The sequence below is a fragment of the Urocitellus parryii genome, chromosome 3, assembly GCF_045843805.1.
Source record: "Urocitellus parryii isolate mUroPar1 chromosome 3, mUroPar1.hap1, whole genome shotgun sequence".
NCBI lineage: Eukaryota > Metazoa > Chordata > Mammalia > Rodentia > Sciuridae > Urocitellus > Urocitellus parryii.
This window is the reverse complement of record NC_135533.1, coordinates 71,288,650-71,308,710: the sequence shown is the minus strand read 5'-3', so window position 1 is coordinate 71,308,710 and position 20,061 is coordinate 71,288,650. Positions and strand designations below refer to the sequence as shown.

Below are 20,061 nucleotides of genomic sequence, written 5' to 3'. Positions count from 1 at the left end.
TTGAACCTGACTACTCTTAAGTGAGTGATTTCTTGATTGATTTTCTTACACTTTCAACAGTGATCCTCAGTGTTCAGTTTATTCCCTGAAATGTCACTGTAACCTCTGTTATGGGGTCTGGGGGGGGGGGTGTCTACTAGAGAAAGGTAATCTAGAAAATAGGATTCTGTTAGCCTGAAGGAGTTAATGTAATACTAGAGAGGAGAAATTTAATTGCCTTTCTTTCAGAGTGTTTAAAATTCTTAAACTTTCTTCAAATTGTAGCCACCTGCCAATAAATAAAGCAAAATAACAATAGACTAAACAACCTGAATAATGGAGATTTATTATATTCTCAAGTAAGATTTATGTCTTAGGATATGTATTAAAAATTAAGTATGAAAGGGTTTAGGAAAGTGTAAAAAATGGTAGCTAGACCTAAAAGCACTTTGCATTGCATTGACTTTTTTTTTTTTTAGCATAGTACATTTATTTTTTGTATTTGACAACAAAATAAGTGAACAGCCCTTATTTGATTGTTTAGAAACAAATGGAAACTGTATTCTTTCTTCTTGAACATTCTTGACAGAGTGTGAAACAGTCTTGTAGAGAATAAATTATTTTCTTCTAGCATTTCCAAAATGTAGAGATAAATAGAATTTAGACTGCTCTGTAATCATTAAAATACTTTTAATATTTTTTCAAATGTGGAATGCTTTACAAACTTGCATATCATCCTTGCACAGGAGCCATGCTAATCATCTCTGTATCATTTCAGTTTTCGTGTATGTATTGCTGAAGTGAGCACTTGAATATATTTTGAACTGTACTGTTTCCATTAAAATCTGAAACTACACAACTGGAATAATATGGAGTAGAATGCTTAAAAACATCTGCAGCAGAATGTTAAGCACACAGTTAAGAGCTCTTGATGACAGACACACACACCTCTTTCTCCAAATCAGGCACTTCAAGGTACTCTCCCTTTTAAAGTCCTTCATACAAAAAGAGATGTTACCATATACTGCTGTATGTCCAAATATCTAGCCATTTCCCACTTTGACTGACATATTAAATAAATAAGAAACTAACATGACATTAAAAACAAGAGCTTCTCTAGCTGCCTCCAGGAGTCCAGACAGACCAGCCTTTCTGAGAATCCAGAATCATCCTAATGCAATTTACAAACAATCCTTCCTGGGAAAAGATGAATTGAAGTTCGTTCGTATTGAGTAGCCTAAGAGAAAAGGCAGCAGCATAACACACCATCATGCTTATAATACCTTCATTTTTTCTTTTTCATTCTTCTCTGGCATGGTGACAAAAACTGGTGAGTGTGTTTGTTAAATATTTTGCAGATTTTAAATGCACTATAAATGCTCTCAGCAAATCCACCATGATATTCTAAGCTGAAGTAGGGGTCTTGTCCTTAGTTGTATCTTATACTGCAGATATTTTTCTCTAGGTAGCCTATTCCTTCAAAGTCCCTGAAAAATAGGACAGACTTCATGAGGAGGATATTTAAAAATAGTTTCAGAGATCTGCAAAGATATAAAAGTTTTGTCAAAAGAATAAATTGGAAAAGTTTTTTAGAAAGATCATTGATAAGGAAAATATAGTATGGAAAGTACTAATAACAAGAAAAGGGCTAAGTCTCACAGGTTCTTAAACTATTTTGAGCAGTCAGGGAAAGTCTGTGGACCACCCTTCTCAGCAAATACTTTCAGATACAGGCTTTTCCCCATTATGTTCAAAGAACCTCTCTCCCCCAGGTTCAGAGCACTCCTGGCTCTGGCAAAAAGAGTGGACTAAGTTTATCTTGAGTACTCTGTATGCCTTCTTTTTCCATTCACACCACCCATCACCTCTCCTTTCCCAGGTTCTAGGGTTCATCAAGCCCTCTGTTTTGATGTCCTGTCCAAGTTTATTATCTCTGAACAACATCCAATCTTATAGCCTTTTCCATCTTTTCTCACCAATCCCCATATCCCCAATTCAGGTCTTAATCTTCTTTCAGGTTTTATTTTAGTAGATTAGAAATTCTTTTTTATATTCATTTTTTAGTTGTAGAGGGACACAATACCTTTATTTTATTTCTTATGTGGTGCTAAGGATCAAACCCAGGGCCTCGCACGTGCTAGGCGAGCGCTCTACCGCTGAGCCACAACCCCAGCTCCTAGATTAGAAATTCTTAATAGTGGAATTCATTTTCTAGCAAGCCATATCAGGTTGGGGTACAGCAGTTTTTTTAATCACCCACATCATATAATTCTCCCCCAATCACACACACACACACATTGTCTGCGATTTCTCCATAGTGGGGAGTGGTAGGGAGTGGTATCCTTGGCTTCCACTCCTGGTTGCCTGGCATGTGGAGGCAGAAACAAAGCCTCTGATAAAATTGGAAATTAATAAGAAAATAATAATTAATTATAAAAATTAATAAGAAATTAGATCGTGCCTAATTAATGAATTTATATTAAAGTGTGTCCAAAGTGAATTTCTTTTTATTAAAGATAAATAAATGATTATCCTTTGAAAACAGGGTTCATTTCAAACCTAAGTATTAGAAGTCAATACTAGGCATGATATTTTTTTAATTGTGAGCTGACCATCAAGAAAATAGCACAGAAGAAAGCTCATATCTGTTATGGGAATCATTTGGTATCAGGAGAATTTATAAAAAGAGAAAAAGGAGACTCTGCTTACTGTCTGGGTAGTGAGAAGGGGAAGATTTTGAATTTGTGATGTCAAAAGATCAAGGACAAGATGAGCTGGCTGCTTCTGTGCACATGCATTCTTGAAAAGCCAGTTTCAAAGCATCTTTAAATGAATTCTGGAGGCTTCTCCTCAAAAGCAAATTAAGCATTTTGTTACTTAAGGAATTTATGTTTGCATATACAGGCTTAGCCAATTCTAATGCTATCCTGGAAGGAGACAGGATCTGCAAGTGCTGTATGCTGACAATGCATCTTTTACCCTCCTCCTCCTCATCCTTCCATTCTTCAAATCATGAGCAAGGGCAATGGCTACAAGATAAAGCTGAAAGAATAGGGTGCCTCAATTTTTTAAAGTTTGTTATTTATCTAAAATACGGGACGCTATGTGAAAGATGTTAAACTATAGAGGTGATATCAAATTCAAATTTTAAAGGAAATTCATTTTAAATAATAAGATAACATTGCAATATTTAATATTCCAATATTAAAGTTAAAACTCTAACCGCTAAGGTTAATTATTATTGATTGGCACTGCTGATTAATACAAGATATTTTAAAATTCTTACTTATTCTATTACTTTTCTATAATTTCTTTGATGTTTTATTTCAATTTGATTTATTATAAATAGTTCATAGTTGCTATATATTTAATGTTTTGTCACCCCATAATTTTATATGTTAAAATTCTAGCCTCCAAGGGGGTGGAATTAGGAAACAGGGCCTTTGGTAGTAAATAGATCATGAAAGCAAAGAGTTCTAGAATAGGATTAGTGTCCTCATAAAAGGAGCCTAAGAGAGACCCCTGACCCTTTCCACCATGTGAGGACACTGCCAGAAGACAATGGTTTCTATGGACCATAAAACAGGTCTTCACCAGAAACCAAATCTGCTGGCACCTTGATCTTGGATTCACAGCCTCCAAAACAGTGGCCTGAACAGATGAAGAAAGATATATTCTGTTTTACTTTTATCCACTTCATTCCAGAACTTCACAGTGATCCAAATGTTAACATAGTTAATAGCAGCTCTATTTGTCCTAAATCTAGATGTATTTCAGAAAATGAACACCACTTACCAAGCAATACCAACTAGCAAGATAAGATCACTTCATTCCTCTTTCAATGAGCAATGAATTAGAATGGAAGAAGTGGGTTGGACTTTCTATGCTCTGTTTAAAATTTTGCCTTGTTTTCTTTAAATGTTAGTGGGAGGGAACCCAAGAATACATGTGTGATGTGTGGCAAGGTGGTGCACACCTATAACCCCAGAGACTAGGGAGGTTGAGTCAGGAGAGTCACAAGTTCAAGGCCAGCCTTAGCAACTTAGGCCCTAAGCAATTTAGTGAAACTCTGTCTTAAAACAGAAATAAATAAATAGGCAAGGGATGTGGTTCAGTGGTAAGTCACCTCTGGGTTCAATCCCCAGTAAAAAAAAAAAAAAAAAAAAGAAAGAATACAATGTGACTCAAGAAAACCCTGAGGGGTGGGATTAGAAGAATGATCTAGAAGGAAAAAAGTTGGGGAGGGCAGGCAATGAACCAATTTGCACTGAAATTCAAAATGAGGGAAAAGTGCCTGGAGATTTAAAGGAAATAATAGATGTGAGATAAATAATAGTGAATATTTTTCTCAAAACTACCTAAAAATCTAAGTGGGATTTATGGAAATTTAGAGTCTTCTCTATGCATACTCATATATATATATATATATATATATATATATATATATATCTTTATTGCTTCACATTTTTCCCAGGAATTCTGTTAAAGTTGCTATTTATTCAGGATTCAAATGAGTTTCATAAAAGTTCTTGGAGTAGGATTTTTGAAGTGAGAGTTTGAAGAATTGATGACAATTTTGTGTTACATCTGTGTAGAGGAGAAAAAAATGGAAACGTGGTTACAACTGTGTTTTTATTATTGTCAAACCAGAAAAGCCCTTACCTGAACATCTGATAAAAGAACTTATATCACAGTTGCTGGACTATAATTTTCAAAAAAGTATGTAACACAATGAATTTGCCTCTTGGTGAGTGCAAAGCCAGTAAGTGCAACTAGGAAATAAAATAGTGGAGGGAGTTTATTGTAGCAAGTGAAGAGAGAACTGGGGATAGTTTTCAAAGCAGTGTTCCTGTGAGCAAAGAGAGAAAGGGGCTTTTTGAGGAAATTTATATATCCATATAGGAAAAACTCATCATCACATGTAACTGTGGGGATATCCCTGAGCATGCCCAATTGAGGTCATAAATCACATTAAAAAAAAAATGGCAGACACTAATGCTTCTGGGTGGAGCATTTAGTATTATTTGTCAGAAGTGTTTTATTTTCTTTTTTCCACATTTCTACTGGTGTATTGTAGTTGTACATACAGATGGGATTTTGGGTTACACATTTATACAAGCACACAATATAACAATTATAATTTGACCAGTATCACATCCCAAGAATTTAGTATTATAAAAAGCATAGTAAACTTAAAGTCACCTAAAAAAAAAAAAATGAGTGACTTGGTGATTTTGTTTGGTTCCTTGTAAGTCTCTCCAAAGGGCCTCCATTAAAATGAAAAACAAAACAAAACAAAACAAAACAAAAAAAAACATAAAAATCCAACTTCCAAGGCATATTGCCCCTCCAGTCCTGTAAAGTATAAGAGCCTGCCCCTAAAAATGCAGGCCTGGCAGCTAACAGGTATACTTATGGCTCTTACCAAATATAAAATCAAGACAAATTAAATAGCCTCTTTAACTCATTAATTAATAAGGAAACTAGTAATATATTAAAACAGTTACTTCACAGAGGTTTTGTCAGTTTTTGTCTTTTCAAAAGATTGATTTCAGTTGAGAGACACAGAAAAACATAAAAAGTTTATTTAGTGAAATGGAAGTAACACTCTGAGGTATGTAGAGCAGTCCTTGAAACTGGCTTGGGGTCTTATAAGAGGAAGGGTTTTATGTCTGGTTTGGGAACCTCCCTTCTCATGTAGTATGCATTTGGGGCAGTCACTGCAGTTTCCCACCATGGCTTAGTATACCTGTGCCAATTTCACCATCTTGGAAATTTTTCTAGCATATATTATATCCATTTTCTCCATATTGGCAAGGAGCTCTCTGGCCACAAGAAGTGATCCCTGGGTCCCTGGGTGGTGTAATAGTCAGCTGGGGGCAGCCTAGGAACAGGGACAAAATTTCCTTTCCCAATCTCCCTTGCACATGTCTATGCAGCATTGTATTCTAACAAAACCAGTTCAAAGAAATATTTAAGTAACAGATATAAAATAGGCTACCAGAAATGCTGAAATGAACTTGTTAATAGAAATAAATTAGCTAATATTCTATAGATAATCCCAAAAGATTACATTTTATTTATCTTAAAGTTAGAAATCAGTTTTAACTCTACCAGGGCTGGGATTGTAACTTAGTGGTAGGGCACTTGCCTAACATGTGTGAGGCACCAGGTTTGAGCCTCAGCACCACATGAGAATAAATATGTAAAATAAAGGTATTATGCCCATGTATAATTAAAATATATATTTTCTAAAAACTTTTAACTCTTCCAGACAAGATAACTTATACTTTTAAATATATATATATATATATATATATATATATATATTTTAAAGTATATATAAAAAATTATATATATATAAAACTTTTTTGTAATTGTACTTGGACAGAATGCCTTTGTTTATTTTTATTTGGCACTAAGAATTGAACCCAGTACCATGCTAAGCAAGTGCTCTGCCATTGAGCTACAGTCTCAGCTTTTACTTGCTCTTTTGTGGAAAAGAATCATCCCATTACTATAGACAAGAGACATTTGCATTGTTATTATTTTTCTACTGTTTTCCCTATTGGTTGTAAGATAGTCTAGTTAATCAAGGATAATTAAAATGTATATTTTATATATATATTGGCATCAGATTCACCATTTTAGGTCAGGAGCCATTTTATCTGGAGGTTCCAAAGTTTTGATTCTGAGGCAAAGCTGCTTAACTTCCTGTAAGAAGATGTGCCTGCTATCAACCCCACCCCAGATGAAACTCCTAAGCAGCTTATGAGATTCCTCTTGGCTCTAAAGCTGCACTGTGAGTGCTGACAGGCTGCTATTTTCCTTGGAGGGACAGCCTTGTCAGTGTGCCTCCTGTTACCAACAGTATATCTCTTTCTTGACGTTCTGGTATGTGGTGTGGTCCTTGGACTTTGCGTGGACTCTGCGAGTGTCCTTTCAATATGTGCTATCAAAAACTATTTCACCATGGAGGAAAGAGATGGATATCATTACCCTAAGTATATGTATGAAGACATGAATGGTGTGACTCTACTTTGTGTAGAACCAGAGATATGAAATCTTGTGTTCTATATGTGTAATATGAATAGTAATATATTCTGCTGTCATATATAACAAATTAAAATTTAAAAAATCATTTCACTCTGGGAGAATAAGCCTTCAAAGAACATGGCATACATGTTTTAAAAATCTTATTTTTCCCAATCTCTTTAGTACCCCAAACTGAAATCAACCTTTTGTTGTCGTCTTTTCCTCTCCATAAAAACTCTAGTTTTGCTGACAATAGTGGCACATCCTATAACTCCAGTGGCTTGGGAGGCTGAGGCAGGAGGATTACAAATTCAAAGCCAGCCTTGGCAACTAAGCAAGGCCCTAAGCAACTTAGTGAGACCCTGTCTCAAAATAAAAAATAAAAAGGACTGGGGATGTAACTTGGTGGTAAAGTGCCCCTGGGTTTAATCCCCAGTACAAAAAAAAAAAAAAAAAAAAAAAACTAAAACCAAACAAGAAAACCAATTCCAGTTTTTAACTTAAATAGCCGCCCAGACCACCTAAACTAGTTCAAATTCCCTCTATAATATGCTCTCAAAATACCTGTACTTTTTATTTTCCTCAATCTGTATTTGTTTGGTAGATTTCAAAACCTTTTTTAAATATGAGTCTGTTGCAGAGGAGATGGGCCTGCAGAAACGAAGTAACTGATCCCCCAGGAAAATTTTCAAATGATTTGTACAAAGTAGACAGGAGTTTATTAGAAAAGTAAGAAATGAAGATAACATACTCTAAAGTCTCTGCACAGATTGCCTCCAGAGAGAAAGGTATGGGTCTTACAGAGTCTTGGATTTTTAAAGGCTGGGGGTCCTTCATTCTTGCCTTAGTTTCCTATTCCCCCTCCAGCCCCAAGTGACCTTTTTATAGTTTTGAGTAATTTCCTCTGTGAGGGCCATGATAATCTAGTCACAAGAGGAAGGTGTGACATGATCTTGAAGTGATGCTTCCCTTAAGGGTTGTAATTAAATATGGTTAAGGGACGTTTGGCAGAGCAGTTCCCATTTTCCAGATGTTTGTCTGTTCTGATAATTCCCTGTGATTCCCTATCCTGTGACCTGTAGACTCTCTTTGATAGCTATGTCTGATGTCCTCCCTGGAGGTTACAGCCTTCATTGTCCTTTCTGCACTCACTCGTTCATGGCTGATGAGTTCCCTAACATCTCCACCCCAACACTGAGTGCTATGACAGCAAAACTCTTCTGTATTTTATTCATAATTGTACCCTTAATGCCTAACAAAATGCATAAGCACTCAATAAATATTTGTTGAGTGGATATGTGAATTCCCTCAGTCCATCCCCTCCCTCCAGTAAGCCAAGAAGGAAGCTTACAAAGGTAGTTAGTATACTATATGGCTTTTTTAAAAGACTTTATAGCAAGACTATCTGGGCTTCAATTATAACTTCACCATTTATTAGATATTGTATGGATATATACAAATTAATAATAAGAGGCTAAAGAATCAGATCAGGGGTATATCTCAGTGGTAGAGTGTATGCTTGTTATGCACAAGGCCCTAGGTTCAATCCCCAGCACTGAAAATTTTAAAAAGAAAATAAAAATAAGAGGGTTAACTCTCCTTGTTGAAAATAAGGAGACCTCTCTTTCTTCTTTCTCTTAAATCATTTACTTAAGAAAACTTCCAAATTTAAGTACTTTCCTCTTTCTTGAAAATGTATAAAGGGGCTGGGGTTGTAGCTCAGTGGTAGAGCACTTGCCTAGCATGTGTGATTCACTGGGTTTAATCCTCAGCATCACATAAAAATAAATATATAAAACAAAGATTTTTTTAAAGTTATAAATCTTTTGAAACCAGATCTGTCAGTTTTATGACCCAGGAATGCCTTTCTCAGGGACCTGGGGGTTATCTCTTTGAACTAGTAGCCCTACCTACCAGTTTCTGGGGGAAAGTAGGAACTAACTTTGGTAAATACCATGCTCTAAGTTTCAAAACTACCTCCTGTCATTAAGATATGATAAGCCTGGGTTTTTTTTTTCCTGGATCACCTCAGTTAGCTAACACTACAATACCAGGTAACATTAGGATGAGCTATGTGACAAATATTAATGTTAAGTCCTCTTACTTGAATACTAATTGCTTATCTTGAAAACATGTGAAATGTTGTTAACTGTTTGGCTATATAAAAGGATGAGATTTGTCTTTGCAAACTCTTAGTAGAGTGCCTGTGGTGGGTATCACATTGTAGCTTAGTGCTTATTCAATAACAAAACTATTTTCTCCTCCCCTATCTTTATGGAGAGGTTTTGGAGTTGGCAGCAGATTTTGTTCTTAATTTCCCATGCAGTAGGTAACCTTAGGGGAGTTACTTTTAACTATAAATCTGGGCCTCAGTTCCCTAGTCCATAAAATGAGAAGCCTAATAGTCCTCTTCATAGGGTCATCATGAAGATTCCATGAGGTAATGCTGTAGAGCACTTAAAAAAAATGCCTGCCATAAATCAAGAGCTCAGTAAGTATTCTATTATTATCTCTTTTTAACTGATCACCACAGTGGCTTCTGGAGTTGATGCTTTGAGGCATATCTTCACTAAAAAAACAGATAGATACAAATACAGATTTAGGCTTTGATAGGTTGAAAGAAAAATGTTGCCAGTTTCCTAACAACCGTGCTTTGTAGCCTGATGGTTAACTGTTTAGCCAGGGGTTGTGAAAAGTTCTGGACATGACATTGTTATATATTCTGTGGCTTAACTTCTATAGCTTAACTTTTAGTTATATTATTTTAAAATGCAAGGATGGAGTTCTATTTTCATCTTTCATTTCAAACTCATCCAATAACTCAATATTCTCCCTGGTTCCAAATTATCCCTTTTGGTTATATATGGATTCTACATTTAGCGGTTTTTGTTTCAGCTGCGTCTTCAGTATTCCAGTCTTGTGTTTTTAAAAATTCTCATTCCACTATGTTTCTTTTAATTTCTTCTCAATTTGATTTTTTAAAAATTTATTATTAAATAGAAGGCAAGGCAATTTGAAGGGGAAAACAAACAATTTTAGTGAGAATACAGTAATAATAATTTTGTGACAAATTATCCCTTTGGGTGATATGATAAATTCTAAAGCAATAAAATATGTTAGCTGCAAACATTTGCAATAAACCTAGTACCAACTGCAATGACATTATTTTAGAAGTTGTAGGTCAGTGTTAGGGCTGAGTTCAGTTAACTGAAGGCAAACCCTGAACATTACAGCTGAAATAGGGCCACATTAGAAGTGCTGTTGTGTGATCACATTTTAGTGTCTATTATGTCTTGATTAAGACTCCCTTGGATATTCCTTTTTAATGGAATTTGAGGAATTAAAAATGGCTTCACAAATCACTTTTTAATCTGGTGAAGTAAGCAGGGAATGAAAAACACCATGCTGTCATCTTCAAGTGCAAGGCAAGTTGTAAATAAAGAAAACAAATTAGAGGCTGGTTCACACCTCATCAGCTACCTAACAACCTGTTACCAGTTAATTACACACCTTTAAAATGCATGTACAAGAGAAATTATTTGAAAATCAGTTTCTCTAAAAGGGAGGCTGGTAGACAAGTACCATATCAGATGAGGTAGCATTTAACTATTTAGATGTTATAACCAACCATGAAGGGGAAAAAATATTTACTCTAAAATTAATAAGCCTGAAAATGCTACCTATTAATATTCTAGCCTCAAGGGCATCCCACCAATAATTCATTCCAGGCAAATAAATATTTGTTGGGGATCTCCTGGGAAATAGAATCTCCAATATTCCTTTATGACCCATTTCAGTCTTCTCAGTCCCTTACTGGATATCCACAGGTTGTTTTTATGTGCAAAGTCCAATCCTAGGTGGTATGAAGAGAATTAGACCACAGAAGACAAAGCTATGCATCACACTGTCAAGAAGTTTAAACTATCTCCTTTTATGTTTTTGTTCTACAATTCACCTATTTTCTCTTGTTGGGTTAAATAGAAAGCAATTGGGAGCCCTGTCTAGTGAATAGCAAATAAATTTGGGATGGAAACTGTGGAGAACTAATATGTTATCTAGTCTATACATATAGCCTCAATAAAGGATTTTGTGATGGGATAAATGTGTCCTTCCCAAAATTTGCATTTTGACATTCTAATCCCAAATATGATGGTATTAGAGGTGGTCCCTTAGAATATGATCAGGCATGAGAGTAGAAGCTTCATGAATGTGGTTAATGCCCTTATAAAAGAGATACCTCCAGCTCCCTTTTCCCTTCCACTAGGTGGGGACACAGTAGAAGTTACCATCTATGAATCAGGAAGTAGGCCCTCATTAGACTCACTAAACAATGCACTGATAACCTGGTCTTAGAATTCCTATCCTCCAGACTGTGAGACATAGATCTTTCTTATTTAAGCTGCTCAGTATATTCTTTGTTATAGCAGCCTAAATAAGCTGAGACATATTTTTTCTTTATTAAATTACTTATTTATTCTAATTTGTTATACATGATGGAAGAATGCAATTATTTCATGTTACACCTATAAAGCACAATTTTTCAAGTCACTGGTTGTACACAAAGTATTTTCACACCGTTTGTGTCTTCATACATGTACTTAGGGTAATGATGTCTAACTCATTCCACTGTTTATATGTATGTATTTTTTTCTTCTAAAATTGTTTTCAGTACATAAAAGACTCCAAAGTATGGCTTTGTAAACACTGAAGATGTTATGGAATTATCCTCAGGGATATTGATTGGCATACTGTCTCCTGGGGTAATTTGGATTCAATCATTTTCTCACTCAATGCTGCAAATCATCCCCTGTTAAACCAGGATAATCATTACTTACCTAACTGGGTTGCTTGGAGACACATCTGACAGAAGTAATTTCATTGTTCTAAATATGGTAAATGTTAAGTATTATTTGTTATGGCATTTATGGAGAATGACCATGACATTGGTTTGTTTGCCTGGTCAAATCCATTTCTTGTAGCATTTTAATGTAACTTAAAATCTAAATTCTTAAAAGGATATTATGTTGTACACCTATGAAAAACTACTTTAAATTACTCTTTTTAAAAACATAAAAGGAGACATATGCATTTTGAAATCAATTAAGTCCACAGAAGTACATTGATTTATAAACCATACAAATCCTATTTGAATTATTTAGTTTTAATTACATTCATTTATAAGTGATTATTTATATGATATCTATTCTGATTATTTAGCCACACATCATCTATCAATTCTTCAATGGATACTTTAGTCAAAAGGCATCTAGTCATTTCCAAATAAAATTAAGTGGAAGGATCACATGAGCTCAGAAGTTTGAGACCAGCCTGGTCAACATACTGAGACCCTACACCAAAAACAAAAAACAAAAAACAAACAAACAACAACAAAAAAAAAAAACCTCCCTTCTCAAAAGCAAAACAATAAGGAACCTGGGTGTCTTTTTACTTTTTTGTGTCTTTTCCAGTTTTTTTCATCAATGTTTTATAATTTTCATTGTAGAGATCTTTCACCTCTTTAGCAAAAATTTTTCCTAAGTACTTTTAAAAAATATTTTTAAGTTGTTGATGGAGCTTTATTTAATTTATTTATTCGTATGTGGTGCTGAGAATCAAACCCAGTGCTTCGCACAAGTTAGGCAAGTGCCCAACCACTGAGCTACAACTCCAGCCCCCTACATATTTTTCATGCTGTTATAAATTGGATTGCTTTCTTGATTTTCTTTTCTGTTTTCTTTTTTTTTTTTTTTTGTACTGGGAAATTGAACCCAGAGACACTTTACCTTTACCATTGAGCTATATCCCCATCCCTTTTATTTTTTATTTTGAGACAGGGTCTTGCCAAGTTGTTGAGATTTTCACTTAGTTGCTGAGGGTGACCTCAAACTTGTGGTCCTCCTGCTTTTGGAGTTACTACATTACTTCATGAACCACTGCTCCTGAATGCTCTCTTAATTTCTATTTCAGATAATTTTCTATGGCGTACAACAATGCTACTGAACAAAACAAAAGCCAAAAACTTAAGATTATACATAGATAGACACATGCACCATATTTCATAGTCCATAAGGCCTTCATTAGTTGGTTAGATAAATGGTATAACTGGTTTAAAAGGATGTGTGGATCTTTATTAAGTCTTTGTCTGGATATTGTGTGCAGCCCGTAGAAAATCTTTTTAGTGACTAGTGAGTAATGAAAATTCTCTGCCTCATGCAGGTCAAATCCAGAATACTGTTCTACATCCCTCCCCACCTCCACTGGTAAGCTGCCATTGGTAAATTGAAAAGATAAGTTAGTTCATATGAAAAGGTTGAAATAAGGGAAGAGCAGAAATGATACTTCATCAAATTCAAAAGATAAGACTATCTTGGGCTGGGGTTGTGGCTCAGAGGTAGAGTGCTTGCCTAGCATGCACGAGACACTGGGTTCGATCCTTAGCACCACGTAAATGTAAAATGAAGATATTGTGTCCACCTAAACCTTAAGAATAAATATTTTTTTAAAAAGATTATATTATATTAATTATTGCAATAATTTTTTATAAATAAAATAAAACACAAAAGACAAAAAAAAAATCTGGAGTAGACTTCCATTGTCTCATCCCTCTACGATACTTACTCTCTCTTTGTGTGTGTATTTATTTTTAAATAAAAAAATGAATCTTTATACTATTTTATTCAGCAATTCCTTGTTATTGGACACTTAGAGGGTTCTTAAGCTTTCTATTGCAATAGTACTAGAAATAAACAAACTTGCAATCTTTCCTCAGCCTCCAGAGTGGCTGGAAATATAGACATTTATCACTGTGCTGGAAATATTCTTGAACGTGTATCATCACGTTCTTGGGCAAGCATTTCACTGATTAAATAGTTAGAAGAAATGTTTGAATAAAAGTTACTTGTATTTAAGTCAAATCAGGAATATACCCTAGCTGCCACCTCCTTCCTGCACTGGAAAGCAGCCCACTTTCATTGTTTTTACTCGTCTCTTAGATAAGAACACATAGTACCAGCTGAGTATGGTGGGACATGGCTATAATCCTAGCTACTCAGGAGATTGAAGCAGAAGGATGGCAAATGGCAGTCCAGCCTGGGCAATTTAGCAAGAACTTTTCTCAAAATAAAAATGGGAAAAAAAAAAAGTTGGGGGGTAGGGTAAGACTGGAAAAGTAGCTTAATTGCAGATATCTCTTGACTAAGCATGTGCAAGGTCCTAAATAAATAAACAAAATTTTTTTTTTAATTTAGGGTTTTGAGGCCATTACAGATTAATCATTTATTCACCTGCTATTTATCATTTTCATTTCTTTTTCCATTATTCATTGTTTACCCAACATTGTCTCACTCTCATTGTCACTTCCGGCAAGTCAATCACTTGGAAACATTGCTTTATTGTCTATAAATTGTTCAAATGAGATACATTCAAAATGTTTGTATTTTTGCATCCCTTTTTCTCTTACCTGATTTCATCTCCATTTCACTAAAATGTGTTGTGAAAAGGTAATTTATTGGGGGGGGGGGGCGCAAAATCATGACTCTCCTACAGATTGAAAAAAAAAGTGTTAAAAATTTTTCTTCACTTATTTGATTAGGGAACCAGATACATGCTATGCTGGTTCCAAAGGAAAGCCAAAAGATTCACATTTTTATGGAATAAAGGAATGGGATGGTAAATGGAGAAAAATGTGATTTTTTTTCTTGTAGGGAGGAAGTAAAGTCAATTGAAACCCAATCAGACAAGATGGAATGTGCATGTCTATCCATTTACAAAGAGTTGTAAAATAGCTCAAAGATTATAAAAGGCTAGAATCTGATACTGTGGGGTTTACTATATGTAGATAATGTGTAGTTTCCATTGAAACACATTTTTTCCTTTTTTGATAAGAATAATCTTGAAAGATTATTCTTGATCACAAAATAAGATTCATGTCAGTAGATCTGTCATGATAATTTACATAAGCACAGCAAGAATAGTATATTACTATATATATTTTCTTAGTTTGCATGTGGGAATTTTTATAAAGTATCTTAGAATAGGTTTTTTAATCTATTAATGCTATCCAAAGGCTAGAAAACTAGGGTAAGAAGCTAAGTATGGCTGTGCACACCTATAATCCTATAAAGATAGAGTGCTTCTGGGTTCATTCCCCAGATCACTCCCTACCTCTGCCAAAAATGGGCAAGACTTCATTAATAGATATTAACTGCAATTCCTATAGATTTGGGTGACTTCCTTTATTCTTCAAGTCCCCCACATATTATATAATACTTAGGCTTGCCAGGAAATGAACTTTTGTACTAACCTGGAAGACTGGGAGCCCTATAAGTCAAGTTTCAAGCCAGTGTACCCAATAGGGCCTTGTGAGCATTGGTTTCATGAAATCTATAACCTTAGTTTCTTAAAAATATATAGTCTTATTTGATTAAAATGAAAATTACTTTCAAATATTAAAACTGGATTCCCACATACAAAAGAATAAATTTGGACTTATTCCTCATATCCTACACATAAAAATTAATCAACAATGGATCAGATCTATATAAGAACTAAAGGAATAAAGCTCTTAGAACAAAACATAAGGATTAAATTTATATCCCTTTGGGATAGGCCAAGCCTTCTTAGATACAACATACAGATACACATGGGCATGCACACACACACCCCCACACACACACACACACACACACACACACACGGGCATGCACACACACACTGGCATGCATACACACACACACACAAAAAAAAAAAACTCAAATAACAAAAGAAAACTTAGATAATTTGCATTTTACTCTACTTTTACTCCAAAAGATTTCCATCAAGAAAGTGATAATCCACAGAATGAGAGAATATATTTTTTAACTCCCATTTTTAATAAGATACTTGTACATAGAGTATATAAAGTCTGACCAGGTACAGTGGTGCATGTCTATAATCCCAATTCATGGGAGCGTAAAGCAGGAGGATTGCAAATTCAAGGCCATCCTTGTCAATTTACTATGACCCTGTCTCAAAATAGAAAGGGCCTGGAGATGTAGTTCATCATTAGAGTGCTTACCTTGAATATACAAGGTTCTAGATTCATTCTCCAATACCACACAATCACACACACAAATTCTTATAACACAGTAAGATAGGTAACATAATTACAAAATGGGCACAGGATTTGAATAAATATTCCTCCAAGATCAAAATACACATATAAAAATGTGATTGATGTCATAAAGTGATGCCATTTCATAGTCATTAGTATGCCTATAATAAAAAGGACAAGTGTTGGCAAATGTGTAGAGAAACTGGAACCATCACACTGTGCTGATAGAAATACAAATTGGTGCAGCCACTTTGGAAGGCAGTCCTCAATTAAACAGAGTAGCTGTAAAAATAGTTAACAGAGACTCATCATATGACCCAGAAAATCTATGTCTTGATATATACACAAGAAAAATGAAAACATATGCCCACACAAAAACTTGTATAAGTGAATTTCTATAATACCAGTATTCCTAATAGTTAAAATAGAGGAAACAACCCAAATACTCATCAAATGATAAATGGATAAATAAAATGTGTTATATTCATACAATGGAATAAAATTTGATAATAACAAGCAATAAAATACTGATACATAGCACAACATAGAATCTTGAAATGCTGTGCTAAGAGAAAACAATCAGTAACAAAAGATCACATATGAGATTACTCCTGTAATCTCAGCAACTTGGGAGGCTGAGGCAGGAGAATCATAAGTTTGAGGCCAGCCTCAGCAACTTAGCAAAGTGCTAAGCTGTTAGTTAGACCCTGTCTCAAAAAATAAAAAGGGCTATGGATGTAGCTCTTTGGTAGAGTGCCCTGGGTTCAATTCCCAGTACCAAAATAAATAAATAAATAAATCACATATATTATATTTCACTTATATTAAATGTGCAAAACAGGCAAATCTGGCTCAATAACAGGGAAGATGATTGTTAATGGTTACAGAATTTCTTTTTATGGTGATGAATATGTTCTAAAATTGATTGTCATGATGTTTGCATAACTCCGTGAACATAGTAAACCATTAAATTGTACACTTTAAGTGGTTAAGTTGTGTGGCATGTGAATTACATCACAATAAAACTGATATGAAATAATAACTGAAATTATAACCATTGAAAACAGTGTATTCTTGTCTTAATATCAGACAAAACAACACTGCGACTGTTTTGTAATAAGATTTTTCTCAAGCACATTTAAACTAGCCTCTCTTCAGATTTGACAACCTTTCTCTGTAACACATCAATAATAAAATATGAAATAAATCTAATTATTTCTAGTACTTCTCTTTTTATAAGAGGAAAGGCCAAATCCTTGCAATTTTACAGGCACTGTCTGTGAAATCTCAGAAAGTTTTATTTATTTGGGGTCCTCAGTAACTTGAAGAACACAAATGGGTCTGGAGACCAAAATTATTTTTAATTTTCCTCAAAAAAAAAAAAAAAATACACAGCTGTATTTCTCTGAAACTATAGTTCCTAAATATAGTCTAAACCACATATTCATTATAACTTTTAGCCCAAGTAACTGACGGCAGTTTCACAGAGAAAACTGGGGGATGCATAATTGTGCACTGTCGTATATCAGCATTTTGTAGCAGACTCACAGAGCTTGTAAATACTCCTAACCCAGCTTTCCTCAGCTATCCACATCATTCAAATATGCTTTTCAAAGTGGCAGAAATGAGCACATTCATTATAGCCTCAAAGAGATAGCCTCATAAAAATGAGAAGCAGAAGGATATAAACCTGAAGTTATAGTTAGTAATCAGTATTTCAGTGTTCTATCCTACCATCTTGGGATATTACTGTCTATCTAATGAGTATCCATTAATTAAATCCACTTTGTGTCAGTCCAAGGTTTTAAGTTACCTATAGATTTTAGAAATTATCTTTAAAGATGACATATGACAAGGCATAATTTCTGTTGAAATAAAGTCTATCAGAATAATGATTTGATATGAGTAAGCATAAGTTTACATTTTTTATAATCTTAGACATATAGTAAGGCAAGTTTATTTGATCAGTAAACCTATTTAAGAGACCAAGGGCTTGGCATGGTGTTGCACACCTGTAATCCCATGACTGGGGAGACAGAGGCAGAAGGATTGCAAGTTCAAGGCCAGCCTTATTAAGTTAGCAAGACCCTATTTCAAAATTTAAAAAATAAATAAATAAATAAAATAAAAGGGTTTGGGGATATAGCCCAATGATAGAGAACCCCTGGGCTTTGTCCCTAGTACTGCTAAAAAAAAAAAAAAATACGGAAAAGATACCAAAGTAGAATTAAAAACCTGTATTTACATTATTGTTATATTCTGGTAAATCAAAAAAGCCAGCAATTTTCTATTAAACCAATAATATTAACCTTGTCTCATTTGCTAAAGATTTATCACAAAACGTATGTAATCTTGATTCTTAAAACATTTCTGAGTTAGTTTCTGCAAGAATTCCAAATAGAAAATAAACAGAAAAAACTAGCACACCAGATTCTCTGCCATCTCTTAGCCAGCAGAAAGCTCTGCAAACCATGAATCCCTTTACAGAAGTCATCAAATAATCAGGTCATAAAACTAAATTCTCACACATTACTTCCACCAATGGAGAATAAATTATTAGCTTTAAGCCAACCCAAACCAAAACAGAATCAGAAAATTAGTACAGGGGGGAATTAAAATTTGAAACAGAGAGAGGAGCAAAATTCCACTGGCCCTTTGGATCTACCTCTGTGAGCCCAAGGAAAGACCCTCTCGAACCTGAATTGCCCATGAGTGCACTTCTCTGACTATAAAGTTTTCTTGGTTCTATTAGGTGAATCCACTGGGCATCTTAGTGGAACCACCAAAACCATTAAGTGTGAATTTTCTATAAAAGGTAAAATCATGATTCATGTGGGTATAAAAATTAGCATATGTTAAAATTTTTATTTTATGCATTCAATGAGGGAACCAGTTAGAAAGTACAATTGGTTTAACAGGAAAGTCAAAAGGCACAAATTTCTACGGAGGAAATAATAGAATTGCAAAAGAGGGCAATACCATTTTTTAAATAGGGGTTAGAAAGTTAGTTTAACTTTGCTAGACAGAGCAGAATGTATTTGGTTATTGTTATTTGATTATTGGTTATTTGGTTACTGTTATTTGATTATTGGTTATTTGGTTATTGTTAAAGACAACCAGAGCCAGATAGCAGTTAAATAGTAAAGGCAAATTTATTCAGAAACTATTGTAATAGGGAAAGAGATCAGCATAAAATTGAATTCCAATTCAAATGCAAGAAAAAAATGGGGACTTAGAGCAAAGGACCGGAGAGGGGTTCAGTGAATGAAAAATTACTAATAGGAAACTTCAAGGCTAGAGGCATGCTTGTTAGATTGACTTAATAGACCAGGCTGATAGGATAGGGTGAGGGAAGAGGAATTTGACCAGCTATCTAGGGTGATTAGATACCAAGGGTGGGAGATTGACTCAGCAGAATTCTTACTAAAGCTGAGGTTAAGTGGGCCAAGGACCACTGGAGAGGCCCTAGTCAAAAGAGGATTCAGAGAAATTTGACTTGGGGGAGAGTCTTTGTCACTATCAATTTACAAGTAGTACAAATTTATGAAAGGTTAGAATCTAATAACCCAGAAGGATACAATGTACATAGATAATACACAATTTCCCACTAAATCACAATTTTTTCTACAGTCGTTTCTTGTCAACATTTTTTATAGCACCTGTTCATGTCTCCAGTAGACCCTATAAATGTTTAATTGCTTTTCAAATGAAACCTGACTGTTACATGACTACTTTAGAAAAAAAATCCTACTGATGGGGTAAATGGAAGGTAGATTTATTAATACTGATGGACAATGCCCCAAGTTTGTCTCTAAAGAAACAAAACAACAGCCAAGGGTATGGCTCAGTGGTAGAGCACTTGCTTCGCATGCATGAGGCCCTGGGTTTGATCCCAAAGACCACATAGATATAAAAACAAATAAAATAAAGATATTGTGTCCATCTACAACTAAAAT

General features: G+C 34.7%; 1 non-coding gene across 1 annotated transcript; it reads right to left on the bottom strand.

Moving 5' to 3' along the window:
- Positions 1-680: 680 nt before the first annotated feature.
- On the bottom strand, positions 681-787 carry LOC113196867 (U6 spliceosomal RNA). Its single transcript, XR_003302617.1, has one exon. It is a non-coding gene; the product is annotated as a U6 spliceosomal RNA (small nuclear RNA).
- Between the last annotated feature and the right edge of the window lie 19,274 nt (positions 788-20,061).